This window comes from Scyliorhinus torazame, chromosome 6 (assembly GCF_047496885.1).
Source record: "Scyliorhinus torazame isolate Kashiwa2021f chromosome 6, sScyTor2.1, whole genome shotgun sequence".
NCBI classification, from domain to species: domain Eukaryota; kingdom Metazoa; phylum Chordata; class Chondrichthyes; order Carcharhiniformes; family Scyliorhinidae; genus Scyliorhinus; species Scyliorhinus torazame.
Window position 1 is genome coordinate 135,466,799 of NC_092712.1, and position 23,634 is coordinate 135,490,432.

The window sequence follows — 23,634 nt, forward strand, 5'->3', positions numbered from 1 at the left end:
GTGTCGTCTGCAAACTTACTAATCAGACCAGTTACATTTTCCTCCAAATCATTTATATATACTACAAAGAGCAAAGGTCCCAGCACTGATCCCTGTGGAACACCACTGGTCACAGCCCTCCAATTAGAAAAGCATCCCTCCATTGCTACCCTCTGCCTTCTATGGCCTAGCCAGTTCTGTATCCACCTTGCCAGTTCACCCCTGATCCCGTGTGACTTCACCTTTTGTACTAGTCTACCATGAGGGACCTTGTCAAAGGCCTTACTGAAGTCCATATAGACAACATCTACTGCCCTACCTGCATCAATCATCTTAGTGACCTCCTCGAAAAACTCTATCAAGTTAGTGAGACACGACCTCCCCTTCACAAAACCGTGCTGCCTCTCACTAATACGTCCATTTGCTTCCAAATGGGAGTAGATCCTGTCTCGAAGAATTCTCTCCAGTAATTTCCCTACCACTGAAGTAAGGCTCACCGGCCTGTAGTTCCCGGGATTATCCCTGCCACCCTTCTTAAACAGAGGAACAACATTGGCTATTCTCCAGTCCTCCGGGACATCCCCTGAAGACAGCGAGGATCCAAAGATTTCTGTCAAGGCCTCAGCAATTTCCTCTCCAGCCTCCTTCAGTATTCTGGGGTAGATCCCATCCGGCCCTGGGGACTTATCTACCTTAATATTTTTTAAGACACCCAACACCTCGTCTTTTTGGATCACAATGTGACCCAGGCTATCTACACCCCCTTCTCCAGACTCAACATCTACCAATTCCTTCTCTTTGGTGAATACTGATGCAAAGTATTCATTTAGTACCTCGCCCATTTCCTCTGGCTCCACACATAGATTCCCTTGCCTATCCTTCAGTGGGCCAACCCTTTCCCTGGCTACCCTCTTGCTTTTTATGTAAGTGTAAAAAGCCTTGGGATTTTCCTTAACCCTATTTGCCAATGACTTTTCATGACCCCTTCTAGCCCTCCTGACTCCTTGCTTAAGTTCCTTCCTACTTTCCTTATATGCCACACAGGCTTCGTCTGTTCCCAGCCTTTTAGCCCTGACAAATGCCTCCTTTTTCTTTTTGACGAGGCCTACAATATCACTCGTCATCCAAGGTTCCCGAAAATTGCCGTATTTATCTTTCTTCCTCACAGGAACATGCCTGTCCTGTATTCCTTTCAACTGACACTTGAAAGCCTCCCACATGTCAGATGTTGATTTGCCCTCAAACATCCGCCCCCAATCTATGTTCTTCAGTTCCCGCCTAATATTGTTATAATTAGCCTTCCCCCAGTTTAGCACTTTCATCCTCGGACCACTCTTATCCTTGTCCACCAGTACTTTAAAACTTACTGAATTGTGGTCACTGTTACCGAAATGCTCCCCTACTGAAACATCTACCACCTGGCCGGGCTCATTCCCCAATACCAGGTCCAGTACCGCCCCTTCCCTAGTTGGACTGTTTACATATTGTTTTAAGAAGCCCTCCTGGATGCTCCTTACAAACTCTGCCCCGTCTAAGCCCCTGGCACTAGTCCACTCCACCATTCAATCATGGCTGATTTCAACCTCATTTACCCGCTCTCCATAGCCCTTAATTCCTCGAGAAATCAAGAATTAATCAACTTCTGTCTTAAAGACACTCAACGTCCCGGCCTCCACTGCCCTCTGTGGTAATGAATTCCACATACCCACCACTCTCTGGCTGAAGAAATTTCTCCTCATCTCTGTTCTAAAGTGACTCCCTTTTATTCTAAGGCTGTGCCCCCGGGTCCTAGTCTCCCCTGTTAATGGAAATAACTTCCCTACATCCACCCTATCTAAGCCATTCATTATCTTGTAAGTTTCTATTAGATCTCCCCTCAACCTCCTAAACTCCAATGAATATAATCCCAGGATCCTCAGACGTTCATCGTATGTTAGGCCTACCATTCCTGGGATCATCCGTGTGAATCTCCGCTGGACCCGCTCCAGTGCCAGTATGTCCTTCCTGAGGTGTGGGGCCCAAAATTGCTCACAGTATTCTAAATGGGGCCTAACTAATGCTTTATAAAGCTTCAGAAGTACATCCCTGCTTTTATATTCCAAGCCTCTTGAGATGAATGACAACATTGCATTTGCTTTCTTAATTACGGACTCAACCTGCAAGTTTACCTTTAGAGAATCCTGGACTAGGACTCCCAAGTCCCTTTGCACTTCAGCATTATGAATTTTGTCACCGTTTAGAAAATAGTCCACGCCTCTATTCTTTTTTCCAAAGTGCAAGACCTCGCACTTGCCCACGTTGAATTTCATCAGCCATTTCTTGGACCACTCTCCTAAACTGTCTAAATCTTTCTGAAGCCTCCCCACCTCCTCCATACTACCTGCCCCTCCACCTATCTTCGTATCATCGGCAAACTTAGCCAGAATGCCCTCAGTCCCGTTATCTAGATCGTTAATACATAAAGAGAACATCTGTGGTCCCAACACTGAACCCTGCAGGACACCACTCGTCACCGGTTGCCATTCCGAAAAAGAACCTTTTATCCCAACTCTCTGCCTTCTGCCTGACAGCCAATCGTCAATCCATGTTAGTACCTTGCCTCGAATACCATGGGCCCTTATTTTACTCAGCAGTCTCCCGTGAGGCACCTTATCAAAGGCCTTTTGGAAGTCAAGATAGATAACATCCATTGGCTCTCCTTGGTCTAACCTATTTGTTATCTCTTCAAAGAACTCTAACAGGTTTGTCAGGCACGACCTCCCCTTACTAAATCCATGCTGACTTGTCCTAATCCGACCCTGCATTTCCAAGAATTTAGAAATCTCATCCTTAACAATGGATTCTAGAATCTTGCCAACAACCGAGGTTAGGCTAATTGGCCTATAATTTTCCATCTTTTTCCTTGTTCCCTTCTTGAACAGGGGGGTTACAACAGCAATTTTCCAATCCTCTGGTACTTTCCCTGACTCCAGTGACTGTTGAAACATCATCACCAACGCCCACTATTTCTTCAGCTATCTCCTTTAGAACTCTAGGATGTAGCCCATCTGGGCCTGGAGATTTGTCCATTTTTAGACCTCTTAGTTTCTCTAGCACTTTCTCCTTTGTGATGGCTACCATATTCAACTCTGTCCCCTGACTCTCCGGAATTGTTGGGATATTACTCATGTCTTCTACTGTGAAGACTGACGCAAAGTACTTATTCAGTTCCTCGGCTATTTCCATGTCTCCCATTTCAAAATTACCAGCGTCATTTTGGAGCAGCCCAATGTCAACTTTTGCCTCCCGTTTGTTTTTAATGTATTTAAAGAAACTTTTACTATCATTCCTAATGTTACTGGCTAGCCTACCTTCAAATTTGATCCTCCCTTTCCTTGTCTCTCTCTTTGTTATCCTCTGTTTGTTTTTGTAGCCTTCCCAATCTTCTGACTTCCCACTACTCTTTGCCACATTATAGGCTTTCTCTTTTGCTTTGATGCATTCCCTAACTTCCTTTGTCAGCCATGGCTGCCTAATCCCCCCTCTGATAACCTTTCTTTTCTTTGGGATGAACCTCTGTACTGTGTCCTCAATTACACCCAGAAACTCCTGCCATTGCTGTTCTACTGTCTTTCCCACTAGGGTCTGCTCCCAGTCGATTTTCGTCAGTTCCTCCCTCATGCCCCTGTAGTTACCTTTATTTAACTGTAACACCTTTACATCTGATTCTACCTTCTTTCTTTCAAATTGGAGATTGAATTCGACCATATTATGATCACTGCCTCCTAAGTGCTCCCTTACTTTAAGATCTTTAATCAAGTCTGGCTCATTACATAACACTAAGTCCAGAATGGCCTGTTCCCTCGTGGGCTCCATCACAAGCTGTTCCAAAAAGTCCTCCTGTAAACATTCAATGAATTCCCTTTCCTTGGGTCCACTGGCAGTATTATTTACCCAGTCCACCTGCATATTAAAGTCCCCCATGATCACTGTGACCTTGTCTTTCTGACATGCACTTTCTATTTTGTGGTGCATCTTGTGCCCCTGGTCCTGACCACTGTTAGGAGGCCTGTACATAACTCCCATTATGGTTTTTTTGCCTTTGTGGTTCCTCAACTCTACCCACACAGACTCCACATCATCCGACCCCATGTCGTTTAGTGCTATTGATTTAATTTCATTCCTGATTAACAAGGCAACCCCGCCCCCTCTGCCCACCTCTCTGTCTTTTCGATAGGTTGTGAATCCCTGGATGTTTAAATGCCAGTCATGAACCCCCTGCAACCATGTCTCTGTGATGCCTACCACATCATACCTGCCAGTCACAATCTGGGCCACAAGCTCATCTACCTTGTTCCGTACACTGCGCGCATTTAAATATAGCACCTTTAATTCTCTATTGACCGTCCCTTTTTGTTTTCTTAGTGTGGTGGACCTTGGTTTACTGAGCCTTTCCATACACTGTGTCATATTTTGTGGGATGGGGACTATTGTAACCTCTCCTGAGTTCTGTCTTTTCGTGCTTTTTTGTATTCCTAAGCAGCTACGCTTCCCACTGATGACTTCACCTCTTGGTTCCCTGACTTTCCCTTCCCCCCCCAATCTTTAGTTTAAAGTCCTATTGACCACCCTATTTACTCTTTTCGCCAGAACACTGGTCCCAGCTCGGTTCAGGTGGAGACCATCCCAACGGTATAGGTCCCCCCTGTCCCAAAACTGATGCCAGTGTCCCATGAAAAGGAACCCCTCATTCCCACACCACTCTTTCAGCCACGTGTTAACTTCCCTTATTCTTGCCTCCCTATGCCAATTTGCACGTGGCTCAGGCAGTAATCCGGAGATTATGACCCTTGAGGACCTGTTTTTTAATTTGAATCCTAGCTCTTTATAATCTCTAAACAGGCCCTCTTTCCTAGACTTGCCTATGTTGTTGGTACCAACATGGACCACAACAACTGGATCCTCCCCCTCCCTCCAGTATCCTTTCAAGCCGGTCAGAGATGTCCCGCACCCTAGCACCGGGCAGTCAACATAACATGCGGGACTCTTTATCCTGCTCACAAAGGATACTATCTATCCCCCTGATAATAGAATCCCCTACAACTACAACTTGCCTATTTACTCCCTCCCCTTGAATGGCCTGCTGAACCATGGTGCCTTGGTCAGCTGACTCATCCTTCCTGCAACCCTGTTCGCCATCCACACAGGGAGCAAGTGCCTCATACCTGTTGGACAGAGTCAAGGGCTGAGGCTCCTGAGTTCCTGACTGCTGGTTCCCTTTACCTGCCTGACTTGCAGTCACACCCTGCTGTCCCTGGCCACTAGCAGGATTTAAACTACTTACTCTGACAGGTGTGACTGCCCCCTGAAACACAGTGTCCAGGTAAGTCTCCCCCTCCCGGATGTGCCTCAGTGTTTGAAGCTCAGACTCCAGCTCATAAACTCTGAGCCGGAGCTCTTCGAGCAGCCAACACTTACTGCAGATGTGGTCGCTGCAGCTCGCAATGGGATCTGCCAGCTCCCACATCAAGCAGCTCAAGCACATCACCTGACCAGCCATCACTAATTAATTAATTAGTTTAATTTAAGTTTATGGTGGGGGCAGCTTCAGCCAATCAGACACTACCCTGCACTTTTAACTGAAAAACAGCACAATTAGATTAACCACTTACCTTTCCTGGTTACCTTACTGCACCAAACTAGCAAATTCTCACTGTCTGTATCTCTCTCACTCCGGCTGTGTCTCCTTGACCTGCGCAATGCTAATATAATATAATAATGCTAATAATAATAATATAATATGGCACTTACCTCACACCAATGGGTCTTATTATTAGGTTAGAGGAGGAGGGCGGGTGGGAGACACTACACATGTAGTGTCTCGGGTTTCCTCTCCACCAGAATTTATTGGTTGGGGGGGGGGGGTCTTCCCAGAAGTCCGCAGGTCGGAAAAAAAAACCCCAGAAAATAAGTTTTTTTTTTAAAAGGAGAAACTTACCTCCCAGAAATCACTTGCGAACTGCTCCCGCTGAAATTGACTAGCCTGCTCCTGTGAAGGGTAAAAGAAGGGTCCAACGGGCTGCGCGGATTTGGCTGACTGTGCCATCTTTAAGTCGACTGTCTAATAATAGCTGTGTTGGGGTGTGTTCAGTGAGAATGGTGATGGGGTTGAGTCCTATAATGTAGGCGAAGTACTGTACTGCCCAAAAAACTGCGAGCAGGTGCCTTTCGCAGGCAGAAAATCCTTGCTCGACAGGATCTAACACGCATGAGGCATATGCCACGACACCTAGTCGGTCATGGCGTTCCTGGAGGAGCACGGCCGAAAGGGTTTGGTCGATGCTTGCTACTTCGATTGCATACGGGGAAAGTGGATCTGGGACCTGTAATGCGGGGGCTGTGTTGAGGGCTCTTTTAAAGCATCCATGGCATCCGTGTGCTGTGGAAGCCATTCCCAAGGTGCCTGTTTCTTGAGAAGGTCGGATAGGGGCGCTGCTTTTGTGGCGAAACCGTCGATATGGTTTCGGCAGTAGCCAACCAGTCCTAGAAATGACCAGAGGGCTGAGACATTATGGGGAAGGGGCAATTTGACAATCGAGTCAAGTCTCTTTTGCTCGATCTCGCGTTTACCATGCATGATTACTGTACCCAAGTAAATCACTTTTTCCTGCAAAATCTGGGCCTTCTTGGGGTTGACTTTACATCCAATCTGTTTTAGGAGTCCAAGGAGTTCGGCGAGAAGCAAAATGTGCTCTGCCTTTGTGTCTGGCTGTAGTAGCAAGTTATCTACATACTGGACCAGACAATTGGGTCGGGAAAATTTTGTTAATCCATTTGCCAGCTGTCAGTGGAAAATGGAGGGGGAGTTGTGGAAGGCACGTCCACGTGTATTGCTGTCCCTGGAATGTAAAGGCGAATTTGTATTGGCACATTTTATCCAATGGAATGGACCACGGTTCAATTCCCGTAACAGCCTCCCCGAACAGGCGCTGGAATGTGGCGACTAGGGGCTTTTCACAGTAACTTCATTTGAAGCCTACTTGTGACAATAAGCGATTTTCATTTTCATTTTTCATTTCAAAAGCCGTTGCTAATGTCCAAAACCGACATTTTCTTTGACTGTAGTCCCTGTTTGAGCATGGTCTCGGGACTCGTGGCTACGGTGGGGGCTGCTTACTAGGGTTACTTTGTTCAGTTCCCGGTAATCAATGGTCAGTCGCCATGATCCATTGGGTTTCCTGACAGGCCACATTGATGCGTTATTCGTGGAGGCTACTGATCGGACTACGGCTTGATCAAGCAGACTCTCTGTTACTTTGGAGATCTCTCCCTCTGCTTCTTGGGGAAAACCGTACTGCTTTTGGGGTCTGGGGTCGGGACCTGTAATGTTCACTAAGCCAGCTATCTTGCCACAGTCGTGCTTGTGCTGTGCAAATGCTGCTTTGTGTTGCTGTAGGACTTCCCTAATCTGTTTGTCCTGACTAATGACTCGGGGGTCGAACCAGAAGTCTTCTACTGCGCTGATTCTGTTTGCATACTCTCCAACTGTGAGTGTGGCGGGGGCTCGTGCTGCCTTTGCCATTCTCCATACACATTTATTTACCGGATCAAATGAGAGGTTGTGGGAGCTCATAAAGTCGATTCCCTAGAATGTGTTCAGCTGCCTGGGGTAGATCGACCAAAACTACGGGGTGCTGAGTTGTAATGTTCCCTATTTGTATCGCTACAGGGGCTGTGATGTGTCCTTGTTGTAAATGACCTGAGAAGCCACTGAGTGTGATGGTGTCTGTTGTGGCCCACGTGTCTCGTTGAAACATCGTGGAGGAATTGAGCGTGGTGCGGGACCCTCCTGTGTCCCAAAGAAATTCTACGGGGTGTCCCCGGACTTTGCCTGCTACTACCGGTCTACCGGACTTGACCCAAAGGGTGTCGCAGACCCAAGTTGGGGAGCCCGAACACCGTCAGTCGGTGCCGTTCATGTCTGCGTTCTCTGAACGGGCGCTGACACTATGGATTGGCTTTGCCCTATTCTTATTTAGGATGCCTGTCTGTTGGTTTCTCTACTACCTTTGGGGCATGTTGCACTCGTGCATAGTGTCCTAATTGTCCACAATTGTAGCATTCCTGGGATTTAGGCTGCGGTGGGCTGTTCCTGCCCTCATTTACCCATGCGGGGTTCTGGTGTGTCCTAACTGGATTCATGTCTGCCTGCTCTTCCTCTGGTTTTGCAAATGCGGTTTTGCCTTGGACGGATTAACATAGAAAATACAGCACAGAACAGGCCCTTCGGCCCACGATGTTGTGCCGAACCTTTGTCCTAGATTAATCATAGATTATCATTGAATTTACAGTGCAGAAGGAGGCCATTCGGCCCTTTGAGTCTGCACCAGCTCTTGGAAAGAGCACCCTACCCAAACTCAACACCTCCGCCCAACACCAAGGGCAATTTGGACATTAAGGGCAATTTATCATTGGCCAATTCACCTAACCCGCACATCTTTGGACTGTGGGAGGAAACCGGAGCACCCGGAGGAAACCCACGCAGACACGGGGAGGACGTGCAGACTCCGCACAGACAATGACCCAAGCCGGAATCGAACCTGGGACCATGGATCTGTGAAACAATTGTGCTATCCACAATGCTACCGTGCTGCCCTTAAGAACAAATAAATCTACACTATATTCCGTAATCCATGTACCTATCCAACAGCTGCTTGAAGGTCCCTAATGTTTCCGACTCAACTACTTCCACATGCAGTGCATTCCATGCCCCCACTACTCTCTGGGTAAAGAACCTACCTCTGATATCCCTCCTATATCTTCCACCTTTCACCTTAAATTTATGTCCCCTTGTAATGGTGTGTTCCACCTGGGCAAAAAGTCTCTGACTGTCTACTCTATCTATTCCCCTGATCATCTTATAAACCTCTATCAAGTCGCCCCTCATCCTTCTCCGCTCTAATGAGAAAAGGCCTAGCACCCTCAACCTTTCCTCAGAAGACCTACTCTCCATTCCAGGCAACATCCTGGTAAATCTTCTTTGCACCTTTTCCAGAGCTTCCACATCCTTCCTAAAATGAGGCGACCAGAACTGTACACAGTACTCCAAATGTGGCCTTACCAAAGTTTTTTACAGCTGCATCATCACCTCACGGCTCTTAAATTCAATCCCTCTGTTAATGAACGCGAGCACACCATAGGCCTTCTTCACAGCTCTATCCACTTGAGTGGCAACTTTCAAAGATGTATGAACATAGACCCCAAGGTCTCTCTGCTCCTCCACAATGCCAAGAACTCTACCGTTAACCCTGTATTCCGCATTCATATTTGTCCTTCCAAAATGGACAACCTCACACTTTTCAGGGTTAAACTCCATCTGCCACTTCTCAGCCCAGCTCTGCATCCTATCTATGTCTCTTTGCAGCCGACAACAGCCCTCCTTACTATCCACAACTCCACCAATCTTCGTATCGTCTGCAAATTTACTGACCCACCCTTCAACTCCCTCATCCAAGTCATTAATGAAAATCACAAACAGCAGAGGACCCAGAACTGATCCCTGCGGTACACCACTGGTAACTGGGATCCAGGCTGAATATTTGCCATCCACCACCACTCTCTGACTTCTATCGGTTAGCCAGTTCGTTATCCAACTGGCCAAATTTCCCACTATCCCATGCCTCCTTACTTTGTGCAGAAGCCTACCATGGGGAACTTTATCAAATGCCTTACTAAAATCCATGTACACTACATCCACTGCTTTACCTTCATCCACATGCTTGGTCACCTCCTCAAAGAATTCAATAAGATTTGTAAGGCAAGACCTACCCCTCACAAATCCGTGCTGACTATCCCTAATCAAGCAGTGTCTTTCCAGATGCTCCCAAATCCTATCCTTCAGTACCCTTTCCATTACTTTGCCTACCACCGAAGTAAGACTAACTGGCCTGTAATTCCCAGGGTTATCCCTAGTTCCTTTTTTGAACAGGGGCACGACATTCGCCACTCTCCAATCCCCTGGTACCACCCCTGTTGACAGTGAGGACGAAAAGATAATTGCCAACGGCTCTGCAATTTCATCTCTTGCTTCCCATAGAATCCTTGGATATATCCCGTCAGGCCCGGGGGACTTGTCTATCCTCAAGTTTTTCAAAATGCCCAACACATCTTCCTTCCTAACAAGTATTTCCTCGAGCTTACCAATCTGTTTCACACTGTCCTCTCCAACAATATCGCCCCTCTCATTTGTAAATACAGAAGAAAAGTACTCATTCAAGACCTCTCCTATCTCTTCAGACTCAATACACAATCTCCCGCTACTATCCTTGATCGGACCTACCCTCGCTCTAGTCATTCTCATATTTCTCACATGTGTAAAAGGCCTTGGGGTTTTCCTTGATCCTACCCGCCAAAGATTGTTCATGCCCTCTCTTAGCTCTCCTAATCCCTTTCTTCAGTTCCCTCCTGGCTATCTTGTATCCCTCCAATGCCCTGTCTGAACCTTGTTTCTTCAGCCTTACATAAGTCACCTTTTTTCTCTTAACAAGACATTCAACCTCTCTTGTCAACCATGGTTCCCTCACTCGACCATCTCTTCCCTGCCTGACAGGGACATACATATCAAGGACACGTAGCACCTGTTCCTTGAACAAGTTCCACATTTCACTTGTGTACTTCCCTGCCAGCCTATGTTCCCAACTTATGCACTTCAATTCTTGTCTGACAACATCGTATTTACCCTTCCCCCAATTGTAAACCTTGCCCTGTTGCACGTACCTATCCCTCTCCATTACTAAAGTGAAAGTCACAGAATTGTGGTCACTATCTCCAAAATGCTCCCCCACTAACAAATCTATCACTTGCCCTGGTTCATTACCCAGTACTAAATCCAATATTGCCCCTCTTCTGGTCGGACAATCGACATACTGTGTTAGAAAAGCTTCCTGGACACACTGCACAAACACCACCCCATCCAAACTATTTGATCTAAAGAGTTTCCACTCAATATTTGGGAAGTTAAAGTCGCCCATGACTACTACCCTATGACTTCTGCACCTTTCCAAAATCTGTTTCCCAATCTGTTCCTCCACATCTCTGCTACTATTGGGGGGCCTATAGAAAACTCCTAACAAGGTGACTGCTCCTTTCTTATTTCTGACTTCAACCCATACTACCTCAATAGGGTGATACTCCGCGAACTGCCTTTCTGCAGCTGTTATACTATCTCTAATTAATAATGCCACCCCCCACCTCTTTTACCACCCTCCCTAATCTTATTGAAACATCTATAACCAGGGACCTCCAACAACCATTTCTGCCCCTCTTCGATCCAAGTTTCCGTGATGGCCACCACATCGTAGTCCCAAGTACCGATCCATGCCTTAAGTTCACCCACCTTATTCCTGATGCTTCTTGCGTTGAAGTATACACACTTCAACCCATCTCCGTGCCTGCAAATACTCTCCTTTGTCAGTGTTCCCTTCCCCACTGCCTCATTACATGCTTTGGCATCCTGAATATCGGCTACCTTAGTTGCTGGACGACAAATCCGGTTCCCATTCCCCTGCCAAATTAGTTTAAACCCTCCCGAAGAGTACTAGCAAACCTCCCTCCCAGGATATTGGTGCCCCTCTGGTTCAGATGCAACCCGTCCTGCTTGTACAGGTCCCACCTTCCCCAGAATGCGCTCCAATTATCCAAATACCTGAAGCCCTCCCTCCTACACCATTCCTGCAGCCACGTGTTCAACTGCACTCTCTCCCTATTCCTAGCCTCGCTATCACGTGGCACCGGCAACAAACCAGAGATGACAACTCTGTCTGTCCTGGCTTTCAACTTCCAGCCTAACTCCCTAAACTTGTTTATTACCTCCACACCCCTTTTCCTACCTATGTCGTTGGTACCAATGTGCACCACGACTTCTGGCTGCTCCCCCTCCCCCTTAAGGATCCTGAAGACACGATCCGAGACATCCCTGGCCCTGGCACCCGGGAGGCAACATACCTTCCGGGAGTCTCGCTCGCGACCACAGAATCTCCTATCTATTCCCCTAACCATTGAATCTCCTACAACTATTGCTTTTCTATTCTCCCCCCTTCCCTTCTGAGCCCCAGAGCCAGACTCAGTGCCAGAGACCTGGCCGCTAGGGCCTTCCCCCGGTAGGTCACCCCCCCCCAACAGCATCCAAAACGGTATACTTGTTTTGAAGGGGAACGGCCGCGAGGGATCCCTGCACTGTCTGCCTGTTTGTTTTTTTCCCCCTGACTGTAACCCAGCTATTCTTGTCCTGTACCTTGGGTGTGGTTACCTCCCTGTAACTCTTCTCAATCACCCCCTCTGCCTCCCGGATGATCCGAAGTTCATCCAGCTTCAGCTCCAGTTCCCTAACACGGTCTTTGAGGAGCTGAAGTTGGGTGCACTTCCCGCAGGTACAGTCAGTGGGGACACCGGTGGTATCCCTCACCACCCACATCCTACAGGAGGAGCATGTAACTGGCCTAGCCTCCATCCCCTCTTACCTACAGAATATAGCTGCTGTGTGGACTAACTAGATCTCCGCCCTCCGACTCTGCTCCCAGTCAGCTACACTTCCTGTAAACTCCTGGCTCTCTTCGCACTCTTTGCGGAAATGTCGGAAACAAAATGAAAGGAGCACCTTACTCCCTCCTCACCTAACTCCCTCGGTCACCAAACTCTCACTATCGCACTCAAAAAGCACCAAATTTAGCACTCCCTCGGTCACCAAACTCTCACTATCGCACTCAAAAAGCACCAAATTCAGCACTCCCTCGGTCACCAAACTCTCACTATCGCACTCAAAAAGCACCAAATTCAGCACTCAGTGCTGATTGTTCCCAAGCACGGGACAATCTTTTCAAAACCCATTTCTCGTTGTGGGCCTCGTCTGAGGGGTTGTAATTTGCGCAAGCTCTCTGTACTGCCTCTGTCGCATGAGAGATTAGGATTTGAGTCCATTTGGCCATATTATCCGCGGACAAATGGGCGCGGGCTAACTCTCCAAATACTGCTGTGAAATGTATCCACAAGCGTCCAGCAAACGCTGTGGGTGCTCCGTTTTCTTTTGCCTACACATGTTTAGGCCTTCTACGGGGTTTCCTCTGTTATAGCTGATCGCATCCAGGATCGCTGTGCATTTCTTGGAGTGTGCCTCCTCCTACATTCTGTGGGTCGGGAAGGGCTGTCACGACTGAAGGGTCGAAGCTTAAAACTGAGCTTCATTTGCTCCTTTTCGTCCAGGCCGTACATGATAGCCTGCTGTTTAACTCTAGCGAAAAACTGGTGGGGGTCTGATGTGGGAAGGAACAGTGTAATTTTCCCACACGCGTCCCGTAATTGGGTCACGGTTAATGGGGTTGTATATAGGAAATCTGCGGTTCCTTCTGCTGTGGCCCTGCGGTGTGTGGTTACAGGGTTCATGGGGTGTGTTCTGCCTGTTCAGTCGGGGGTTGGGGTGCTTTCCTCTTTTGTGCTTTTTCTTGCGTACATGTCCCATGTACGTATCTGTGGGCAGTTTTGTTTAACTCCTGCCAATCGGGGCCGTTTTCCTGGTCTAACTGGGGTCCAAACGTACTTGAAACCCATTCTGGACAGAAGGCAGAGATTGCAATTCTGCAATTTGCTCCCGGCACTTTGCGTGATCTACGGAGCTCTGCTTTGTTCCATTGTGGAACAGTGGAGCGCTCGTAGGGCTGCTTTTAAATCATTGCACTGTTTCTGCAATTGCTCTACCTGTTGCTCGGTTTCTTGTCTTACCAAGACCGCGCGTTGCATGTCCTGGTAGGCCTTATCGTACTGGGTCTGAAAACTACTCAAATGGGTGAGACAAGACTGGTGTGCCCTCTTGGCATCATCCACCTCTCTGTCCCTCGCTGCTAACTGTTCTCTTAAATCCTTATTCTCCTCAAATTTGCTCACATCTCCCTCACTATTTCTGTCTCTCTCCTCAATCTCTCTACGGAGCGTCCTAACACCCTCCTCTGTGCCTCGCAATTGTGCCAAGCAGGACACGATTGCCATCGGCTTGCGAGCTTTCCCCAAGCACTTCTTATGAATCTCTGACAGGTTCTCCCACCAAATATGTCCTATACTCTCGGGACCTGTTTCGTCATTGGCGCAGAATTCACTCCAAAGGGGCCATCCTTTCCCTTTGAGATATTTTCTGATCGCTTCTTCCCATACGGGACACTGTCCTACTCTACTGGTCGCTGCGACCTCGTATTCCTGGGGGTTCATAAGGCGTTCCATTGCCTTCATTGCCATTTTCTCGCTATCTCTGGGTTCTCTACTGAATTTGGAACAGGGGGTGATAAAGTGGTGATGCAAACACGGGTACAGCTTACGCTAGTTTCCGGTCTACAAAACTCCCGACAGTTTTACGCAACAAAATCTCTCAGGTTTACCTTATATCCCTGTTAGTATGCATGCATTAACACACTTCCGAATCTCGGAGGTTTTATCAGTATCGTTCTCACACTTGTGGTTTTTCTGTTTCCAATTGGATTCTAATTCAAATTTGGGTACTCTCGGAGTGACTAGGCCACTTCTAGGTCGAGTCCCGTCAGAGGTCGCCAGTAAATGTTGCTCTCTTTGGTTGTCTCGGAACATGGCGGTCAATATGGTCGCCTTCCTTAATTCTAATTACGTTTGCTCTAGAGTCGTCAGGTATCTTTCAATACCGCCACAAAGTTCAAACCCGAATATTGATCAAAGACTTGATACACCAGTTAGTTAGTTCAAAGTCAATATTTATTTATTTACACACACAGTAAATATACTCATGCACGAAACTCTACAGACTAAACTATCATGACTGCTAAAGCCTATACTTAGCTTCGGGCACCCACTCAGTCAGAGGAACGATGGCCGTTGTTCAGTTCTGAGGCTGCTGTGGGCGAACTGGTAAAGGGGAACAGCTAAGGTCATCTGTCTGGTAGCGTGCGTTGACCTCGGACTTACTTGCTTCTGGTGCAGCTGGTGGACAGGTCTCTCCTTGGTGAGAGCCGGGTCCAAGAGAACGATTCTCTCTTGGGGGCTCCTTCTTATACCCAAAGGGCTTCGCATCTTTTGGGCGGGCCTTGAACTTGGCCCCAATCAATTGGGCATTCATATTGATCATTCATATTGATTTCATCCAATAAAGTGGTGGGTGCCCTGGTGGCTGGGCATGTCCAAGGTGGCCTTTGGCCTGCTTTGTTTTTGGTCTCCTCTGGCGGGGTGTCTGCCTTAGTATCGGTTACTCAATTGTTACTCTTTTGTTCTCGGAGATGGGCCATTAGTATGCTAATGGGCTTACAGTTTTGGTCTTGTTTGGGAGCTGCGGCTCCAATATGCAGCCAAACTCTGAACCTGCTTGTTTTCTCAGTATTGTCCATTTTCCCTGCAATCTTTGCAAAGTGTCCATTTTGTAATCGGGAAGTGGCCATCCCAGATGGCTACAGTTTGGGAAAATGTTGGTACTAGCCCCTATTTATGGAAACCACCGATTCTCCATGGCAAGACTAGATATAACATTTAAACAGTGAAATTGAGACAAGTAAAAGACTTATTCTTAGAAGGTAGATTTACGAATTGAAGAATTGAGGGAGAAACACAAAATGCAGGAGGAAAAGTTTAGATATCTTCAATTACGAAATTTGGTGAAAAAGAAGTTGTCCTCTTTCCCTCGACTACCAAATAACAACCTTCCTGATAAATTGCTCTTGCCAGATGATTTGGAAGATCCGAAAATTACCAACATTTAAAGATGGCTGATGGACACAAAGAAAACACTGATTGAAGAAATAAAACAAGAGTTGGATATGGAATTGGAATGGGGACTATAGAGTGAAATTATGCGCAGGGTTAATACCACACCTTCAGTGGCTAGAATGAGCTTAATACAGTTCAAGATAGTACATAGGGCCCATATGACACAGGAAAGAATGCGCAGATTCTTCACAGAGGTAGAAGATCCAGCTAACCATGTCCACGTATTCTTATCATGGTCACGATTAGTGGGGTTTTGGAGCATGGTATTTGAAACATTATCAAAAATTGGGAGATGGAAATATTACCGGGTCCTCTTAGAGGCAAATTTTGGAGTCTTGGAAATAGAACTTGGACTAATGGCAGGGAAAAGAGACGATGTAGTGGCCTTTGCCACATTGATTGCCCAGAGGCGAATTCTATTAGAATGGAAGTCAGAAGATCCACCAAAAATATTGACACGGTTCGGGGATCTTATGAAATTCTTTAAACTTGAAAAAATTAAGTTTGCACTTCATCGCTCAGATGGGGAATTCTGGACGAGATGGAAGCTATTCTTGTCCCTATTTACAAATCTATTTGTTGGCAGCGGGTAAAGGGAGGGGATGGGGAGACGGGAAAGGTTTAATGGAAATAAGGGGGGGAAAATCTCAAATTAGGAAAATTTATTTTGTTTTTGATTGATTGTTTGTATGTTATGTATATCCTTATTTGAATAAAAATATATTTTTAAAAATGATTATATCAAATAGCAGAGCAGACTCAAGGGCTAAATGGCCTACTCCGGAGTCTGATGTGCCTATGGATTTTATTGGTTCTTCATTCTTTGCTGGGGAAACTGGATTCCTATAATCTGTGAAAGCTTCCAACTAAAATGCAGATATGAAGATAACTTCCTATAAGCACCATTTTTTTCCTGTGTTCTCCTGTGAAGCACCATAGGATATTTTATTACATTAAAGGTGCTATATACAGAAAATAAGTTGATGTATGTGTAGCACGTTTCCAAGATGATTCCCAAGATTTTAATAAAAAGTACAATTTTGTGCATGAGCATATGTCATATGAGAGCATCATTGGACTTAGCGGTGATGGCCTGTCCTCAGCCTAGCATTCATTGTTGTTATTTACACATGAAGAACAGCTGGAGGTCCATGTTGTGCTGTACTCTGAATTGCTCAAAGTCAAAAAGACAAGCAAACAAATTAGAGGTTGAGTTTTAATAGCTTAGGGACAGTTTATGACCCGAGCCTCTGAACAATAACAATCGTTTAATAATTACTCAAAAGTTCAAGAGGAAGATCGTTTCATTCATCTTAGATAATTCAACCAGAAGCCCCTGCTGAGTCTTCCCCCCCTCACCAACCCATTGTTGTAAATTATTGTTTCTTCCAAGCATCTAGGGCTTGTACCTCCAGCAGCAATCTATCTGGAACTTTATTCTAAGCATTAATTACTTTCTGGGTGACAAACAGCTTCTTGTTTTCCATTTTAAAAGTTTTTTTTTGTTTGGAACTCTGTTCTGCATAGTCCATGATTCATGTCAATATTTTGAAGGTAATATTTAGTTCTGTTGTTGTAATAGTAAGATAATTAAAATGCTGGGTTTTAGGGATTTCCAGAAAACAAAGAAATGGCAGTTTAAAAGCTTTACCCATGTTTGTTTAATAAAGTCAGAATAGAAGATATGGAGCTATGAAACAGACGGTGGCCTTGCTTAGTCACCTTGGATGATTGCACATTCTCTATGCATGGGTTTCCTCCGGGGGCTCCGGTTTCCTCTCAAAAGTCCAAAGATGTGCAAGTTAGTAGATTGGCCATGCTAAATTGCCCCTTATTGTTCAGAGGTTAGGTGGGGTTGTAGGGAAATGGTGAGCAAGGGCAGCACGGTAGCACAATGGTTAGCAATGTTTCTTCACAGCTCCAGAGTCCCAGATTCGATTCCCAGCTTGGGTCACTGTGCAGAGTTTGTACGTTCTCCCTGTGTTTTCGTGGGTTTCCTCCAGGTGCTCCAGTTTCCTCTCAAAAGTCCAAAGATGTGCAGGTAAGGTAGATTGGTCACGCTAAATTGCCCCTTATTGATCAAAGGTTAGGTGGGGTTGCAGCAATAGGATGAGTAAGGGCGGCACAGTAGCACAGTGGTTAGCCCTGTTGCTTCACAGCTCCAGGATCCCAGGTTTGATTCCCAGCTTAGGTCACTGTGCGGAGTCTGCACGTTCTCCCCGTGTCTTCATGGGTTTCCTCCAGGTGCTCCGGTTTCCTCCCACAATCCAAAGATGTGCAGGTTAGGTGCATTGGCCTTGTTAAATTGCCCTTAGTGTCCAAAAAGTTTAGGTGGGGTTACGGGAATAGGGTGGAGCCGCTGGGCCGAATGGCCTCCTTCTGCACTGTGATAAGTGGATCTGGGTGGGTACTCTTTCGAGCCAACCTGATGGGCTGAGTGGTTTCCTTCTGCACAGTAGGGATCCTATGATATTAAATACATTGTAAATTAGGGATAATTGACTTACAAGGGAAGATAGCCAAGAACAGACTACATCGCGATGGAAATAGATGGAGCTTAGAAAGACTTTCTGGTTTCAATTTAACTGGGTGTTTTCCTAGAGACGGTTGTTGTTGCAGTTTCGACCTTGTGTGGTTTGCGGCTCACTGAGAGGAGTTATTTGAAAATAAACAGACAGACTGTAAGCAGAGTAAAATACTAACTTCATCATTCAGCAAGTGGAAGGTAGTGGAAAATATTAAGTAACCAGTAGATTAGCTTGGAAATATTTGAAAAACAACTAGGACAATTGACAGAGGCCTCCACAGTCAAGAGAGGGTAAATGTTAAAACAATCTCTTGAGAATAGCTGGAGCTAAGGAAAATTCACCAGAGGACAGTGGTATACTTGTGGGTGGCCCCTACAGAAATAAAAACCTTTAAAATTGATGTGTTTTATAAGGGACGCTTGGAGGAAGTGGGAAGTAAATGAGTACATAATATATATTTAAACAATATTGTTAAGCTAATATTGTTTGTTTTGTGAAAGATTTTAATTTTTTCCAATAAAGTTTGTTTTGTTTTTTAAAAAGTGAAATCTTGTGATGTAGTTCTATTGAGGAAAACAAAGTATTCTGATTTTTAAATGTTAATGGCCCCTAACGAGATGTAACACCCTTTATACTATTCCTAAAATTTCACCTGAAGTAGCCCTCTGGATTGACTTTTTTCATATGTCCTCTTTTACATAAGATCATCTATGAGGTGCATATCCTCATTTCCATGTGGAAAGCTGACAGAAGAGGAACTTGTAATAACCCTCATGGGACCCACGGGGATGATGCAATTGATCTCCCTGTGGGGCTCGTGGAATATGAGCTCTCCCACTGATGGGACGGGATTATCTTCACGAAAAATGCCAAGTAAAGGTTGATACATAGATACATAGAAGATAGGAGCAGGAAGAGGCCTTTTGGCCCTTCGAATCTGCTCCGTCATTCATCGTGATCATGGCTGATCATCCAACTCAGTAGCCTAATCCTGCTTTCTCCCCATATCCTTTGATCACATTCTCCCCAAGTGCTATATCTAGTCGCCTCTTGAATATATTCAATGTTTTAGCATCAACTACTTCCTATGGTAATAAATTCCACAGGCTCACCACTCTTTGGGTGAAGAAATACCTTTCATCTCTGTCCGAAATGGTTTACCCTGAATCCTCAGACTGTGACCCCTGATTCTGGACACACCCAACATTGGTAATAGCATGCCTACATCTACCCTGTCTAGTCCTGTTCAAATTTTATAAGTCTCTATGAGATTTCCCCCTCATTCTTCTGAACTCCAGTGAGAACAGTTCTAACCTAGTCAATTTCTTCTCATATGACAGTCCCGCCATCCCTGGAATCAGTCTGATAAACCTTCGCTGCACTCCCTTGAGAGCAAGAACATCCTTCCTCAGAGAAGAAGACCAAAACTGCACACAATACTTGAGGTGTGGCCTCACCAAGGCCCTGTATAATTGCAGCAACACATCCCTGCTTCTGTACTCAAAACCTCTCGCAATGAAGGCCAACATACCATTAGCCTTCTTTACTGCCTGGTGTACCTGCATGCTTACCTTCAGCAAATGGTGCACAAGGACACCCAGGTCCCGCTGTACACTCCCCTCTCCCAATTTACAACCATTCAGGTAGTAATCTGTCTTCCTGTTTTTGCTTCCAAAGTGAATAACCTCACACTTATCCAAATTATATTGCATGTGCCATTGATTTGCCCACTTACCCAACCTGTCCAGATCATGCTGTAGGATCCCTGCATCCTCGTCACAGTTCACCCTCCCACTCAACTTGGTATCATCTGCAAACTTTGAGATATTACATTTTGTTCCCTCATCCAAATCATTAATATATATTGTGAATAGCTGGGCTCTCAGCACCTATCCCTGTGCCTGCCAATTTGAAAAAGACCCATTAATTCCTACTCTTTGTTTCCTCTTTGCCAACCAGTTTTCTATCCCCCTTAATACATTTCCCCCAATCCCATGCACTTTAATTTTGCACAATAATCTCTTATGCGGGACTTTGTCAAACGCCTTCTGAAAGTCCAAATATACCACATCGACTGGCTGCCCCTTGTCAACTGTACTGATTACATCTTCAAAGAATTCCAACAGATTTGGCAAGCATGATTTCCCCTTAATAAATCCATGCTGACTCTGACTGATCCTGCCACTCCTTTCCAAATGTTCCGCTATAAAGCCCTTGATAATGGAGTCAAGAATTTTTCCCACTACCGATGTTAGGTTTACTGGTCTATGCGGTGACTTCCGGGTGCGGCTATGCAGAGCTAGGTCGCATATTCGGTAGCTCCCGCTTGGAACGGACTTATGGGCTCTTTTACAGGGCCCCCACGGCATTTGTTTGACATTTCCCGGTGTGGCAAGAGGACTGCAACACTCCCCTGACTGTGTCCCCCAGGAGTGTTGTGTCATTTGGCTGCCAGGTCCGGCAGAAGCAGTGGAAGATTTGGCTGCAACAGGATAAACAGGGCCCCTTCCAGCATGCAAGCGGGGGAAGGGCAAGCTTAAAGCTGCAAACTGACTTGAGGACCTTTATCAAAAGTGAATTCTAACAGCAGAGGGAACAACTGAAAAGATCTCACCAGGGCCACTGAAGAAGCGGGGACGAGGCTTCCGGTGGCGGCCATGGAGGAGTAGGTCACGCATTCGGCAGTTCCCGTCTGGAACGGACACTTAGACCTTTTTCAGGAGTTCCCACGGACATTTTGGGGCAGATTGGTGAAGCGAACACTGCCAAAAGGATTCCCTCTCAAGACTTTTGGGCTCTTTTCAGGGCCCCCAAGGGCACCTTTTCGACGTTTCCCGGTGTGGGAAGGAGTTAATAATAGTTCCCCGTCAGTATATGGCTTTAACTAGGAGCGGGGTGACAAAAAAGGTGGTGGTGGACCAGAAGAAGGGAGGGAAGAAGGACAAAATGGCGGCGGGCGGAGACCAGGCAGCGTGGAGGCAGTGGGCGGAGGAGCAACAGGAGGGTATCCAGTGCTGTCTCAGAGAGATTAAAAAGGACCTGCTAGAGCCGATGAAGGCTTCTATTGATAAGCTGCTGGAGACACAGACGGCCCAGGGGGTGGCGATCCGAGAGGCTCAACAAAAGATCTCTGACAATGAGGACGAGATCTTAGCCCTGGCGGTAAAGGTGGAGGCGCACGAGGCGCTCCACAAGAAATGGCAGGAGCGGTTCGAGGAGCTGGCAGGAGCGGTTCGAGGAGATGGAGAATCGGTCGAGGCGGAAGAATCTGCGGATTCTGGGCCTCCCGGAGGGGCTGGAGGGGCCGGACGTGGGGGCCTATGTGGTCACCATGTTAAACTCGCTGATGGGAGCGGGGTCCTTCCAGGGGCCCCTGGAGCTGGAAGGGGCCCATAGAGTGTTGGCGAGGAGGCCCAAGGCTAACGAGCCTCCGCGGGCGGTGCTGGTGCGGTTCCATCGGTTCGTCGATCGGGAGTGTGTGCTCAGGTGGGCCAAGAAGGAGAGGAGCAGCAGGTGGGAGAACGCGGAGGTTCGGATATATCAGGACTGGAGTGCGGAGGTGGCGAAGAGGAGGGCCGGGTACAATCGAGCGAAGGCGGTGCTGCACAGGAGGGGGGTGAAGTTTGGCATGTTGCAGCCGACGCGATTGTGGGTTACCTACAAGGACCGGCACCATTATTTTGAGTCTCCGGAGGAGGCGTGGGCCTTTGTTCAGGCCGAGAAGCTGGACAGAGACTGAGGGTCGGGATGGGCGATTGGGGACTGCGGTGGATATGTTATGCCTATTTTTGGTTCGGGGGGGGGTCCTTTGCATTGTTTTGGGTTTCTTTTTCTCTGTGTTTTTCTCTTTCTGGTTGGGGAGGGTGGATGAAGTGGGTTGGGCACTGTTTTGGTTCGTGGCGGGGCCTGGTAGGTGGAGAGCACGGGATTTCTTTCCCGCGACGAAGACTGGGGGGGGCGGGACCGGGGCGGGGAAGCGAGGATTGTTTCCCGCGCTTAGAATGGAAGGGGAGAGCCTGTGAATGGGGAGCGGAAGAGGAGGGTGTGCCACACAATGGGAGGAGTCGAAGGGGAGGCGGGAGTGGCCAGGGTCAGCAGGAGTCAGCTGACTTGCGGAAGTGCAATGGGGGGAGTAAACCAGCTAGGATGGGTCCTAGCCGGGGGGGGGGGAATTGAGTTGCTGCTGCTAAGATCAAGGAGGAGCTGGAGCGAGTGGGGTGGGTCAAGACGGGGGGGTGCCGCTGTGGGGAACGGGCCGGGTGTGGGGTGCGGGCGTGTGGCTGGCCGAGGAGGGGTCATGGCTAGTCGGTGGGGGAGGGGGGCAGGTAGCCCCCTAATCCGGCTGATAACCTGGAATGTAAGGGGACTGAATGGGCCGGTCAAGTGGGCCCGCGTGTTCGCGCACCTGAAGGGGCTCAAGGCGGATGTGGGTATGCTCCAGGAGACACACCTGAAGGTGGCAGACCAGGTAAGACTGAGGAAAGGGTGGGTAGGTCAGGTGTTTCACTCGGGGCTAGATGCCAAAAATCGAGGGGTGGCGACCTTGGTGGGAAAGAAGGTGTTATTCGAGGCGTCGAGCATTGTGGCAGATAATGGCGGTAGGTACATAATGGTAAGTGGTAAGTTACAGGGAGAGAGGGTGGTACTGGTCAATGTGTATGCTCCGAACTGGGGCGATGCGGGTTTTATGCGGCGTATGTTGGGTCGGATCCCAGACTTGGAGGGGGGGGTCCTGATAATGGGGGGAGACTTTAACACGGTGTTGGATCCTGCACTGGATCGCTCCAGGTCTAGGACGGGTAGGAAGCCGGCGGCGGCAAGAGTGTTGAGGGGATTTATGGACCAAATGGGAGGGGTGGACCCTTGGAGATTTGCAAGGCCGGGGGCTAGGGAATTTTCATTCTTCTCACATGTCCATAAGGCTTATTCTCGAATCGACTTTTTCATTTTGAGTAGGGCGCTGATAGCGAGAGTAGAGGATACCGAGTATTTGGCAATAGCCATTTCGGACCACGCCCCGCATTGGGTGGACTTGGAGATGGGGAGGAGAAGGACCAGCACCCGCTGTGACGCTTGGAGGTGGGGCTGTTGGCGGACGAGGTGAGCGAGCGGGTCCGAGGAAGTATAGAGAGGTACTTGGAGACCAACGACAACGGGGAGGTCCGAGTGGGGATGGTATGGGAGGCACTGAAGGCGGTGGTGAGGGGAGAGCTGATCTCCATCAGGGCCCACAAGGAGCGGGGGGAGAGGGAGAGGCTGGTGGGGGAGATGGTGAGGGTAGACAGGAGGTATGCGGAAGAACCTGAGGAAGGATTGTTGAGGAAGAGGCGCAGCCTCCAGGCCGAATTCGACCTGGTGACCACCAGGAAGGCGGAGGTGC